Source organism: Vidua macroura, chromosome 5, assembly GCF_024509145.1.
Source record: "Vidua macroura isolate BioBank_ID:100142 chromosome 5, ASM2450914v1, whole genome shotgun sequence".
NCBI lineage: Eukaryota > Metazoa > Chordata > Aves > Passeriformes > Viduidae > Vidua > Vidua macroura.
Genome location: NC_071575.1, coordinates 73,760,292 through 73,762,256, shown reverse-complemented (window position 1 = coordinate 73,762,256; position 1,965 = coordinate 73,760,292). Strand labels below are relative to the sequence as shown.

Genomic DNA, 1,965 nt, shown 5'->3' with positions numbered 1-1,965 from the left:
TGACAAACGTGCTGGCTGGGGAAATAGAGACCCCAAAAAGAAAAGGCCCCGACTGCAGGAGCAAAACCACGGCACCCCCGTGAGGCTCCACGACGGCAGGAACCGGTCCCAGTTTCAGGGGATAAGGATGGGACCGGTTTAGACACAAGCAAAATTATTTCTCCCTCCACACATCCACAAAACCAACAAGGAACAGATTTTCAAGAGGACCAAGGCAGAATCAGCTATTCCTTTCTGTTTGGTACTTGAGATCTCGAGGCCAATACAAGCTTTTGTGGTTTGGGGTATTTGGGAACTGTTCTTTTTCAATTCTTACCTGGGAGCCCTGGTCACACAAAGGACTGCTGAAAAAGGCAAGAATGACCTGGAAAATCCTCTGGTAGACATAGAGCTCACAGCAATGTTTGTCACGCAGCCCTTCCCCAAGAAATCTGAGGATCCACTCGTGCTGTTTTGTACTGGAAGCCATCAAGAAAAATACCACCGTCAGACATTCCGACATTTCCAAAGGATACCTGCTCCTAAGAGCACAAAACCCCGGTTCCCTCTGAGTGCCAGCTCAGGAATTACCACAGCTTGTTCTGGACTTCTCAATTTTCCATTCCTATCAAATTTAATCGCTAACATCCATTGGGAACAGTCAGTCTGCAGCCCAAACGTGCAGTGGAAATGGAATTTTAGAAGTTGCTGTTTCTAAAATACTTCAGTTGAACTCCAAGTTACTAACCTAAACTCAAAGAGGAATTGTAGCTAGCCGGGGCAGAACATTCTTTTCTTGTGCTCACAGAGCATACACAGCACAACTCATTGTGCGTTAGTATTAAGAAGACAACAAAAACCTCACAGAAAGAACATTTTGAATTCCTATATGAAACAGAAGAAAGACGCTTCTAATTAACTACCTGTGGGAGAATGAGGTTTCATTGTATTTTTGCGGCTGTTTCTAATACATTTCTGAAGAATTACTGGGTACCTAAAATGGGACTCTTAGCTCAAAATCAAAACTGTAGAAAAGCTGGAGAAAACCTGGTACCTTTCTCAGGTCCAAATACCGGTGTGACAGAAGGAATCTCTTTACCCTTATGTACACGTGCTCCTCTGTAAAGAGAAAAAGCTGGCATGGTGGAGGAGGACAGCGCTCCCAATCCACAAGCACGGACGACAATTTGTGGAAGCTGCAGTCAGTGAGCGTGCAGCGCTCCGAGCTGGGAGAACAGCCCGGCAACTGCAGAAGGCCTTTGCTCTGAGGCGCGTTCCCATTGCTGCCCACCCTCCCCTTCTCTTGCCCAGGAGGAAAAGCTCAGGCAAGAGCGCACGAGCACAGAGCAGGTGAGGGGATCGACACTCCCCAAGCCTCCGTTTTTCATCCCAGCAGTGACACACGCAGCACGTTCCAGTACCTGGCTTCAGGATCTGCTGTGCCACACGAGCAGCGCAGAGGGTGAGGGAGAAGGTGAACCTGAGGCTTGGCTGCCTGATTCCGTTCTGCACGGCATCCAAGAGATACAGCAACGGCAAGGGCCCCGGGAGAGAAGCCTGAAGCACAGCCCAAATGAACACAGCAGGAGCACAAAGACATCGATCAGCTTCCGGGACATTTCACGGGTCACACAGGTAAGAGCCCCAGTTCAGCAAATCTGAGGGTTTGGTGACGTCAGGATCAAAACACCCGGAAACCTGTGAGAAAGAAACTGAACTGCACCCGGCTAAAAGCCGACCCTGCCTCAAACTCCTTCAAACAACTTGTTCACGAGGAGGCAGGGATTGATTCAATACTCACCAGCCCATCTGGCCAAGGTCAGAGCTCTGTGCCCACCCAGGACACGGCAAACAGCAGGGACCTTTCTCCCACTCTCCAGCACGGACCTGTGAAGCCAGGGAGAAGTTTACAGAACAGAAGCAGCCAGAAGATGCTCTCTACTTCCATATGCTCTCTGATCGATCATTCCCAAGGAAAGTCCCCAC

The 1,965-nt window shown here is 49.4% G+C and overlaps 1 long non-coding RNA gene across 1 annotated transcript; it reads right to left on the bottom strand.

Moving 5' to 3' along the window:
• Positions 1–991: 991 nt before the first annotated feature.
• On the bottom strand, positions 992–1,483 carry LOC128808223 (uncharacterized). The gene is made up of 2 exons (XR_008437410.1): positions 1,401–1,483; positions 992–1,098 (listed from the first exon to the last, which is right to left on the bottom strand). It is a non-coding gene; the product is annotated as an uncharacterized LOC128808223 (long non-coding RNA).
• Between the last annotated feature and the right edge of the window lie 482 nt (positions 1,484–1,965).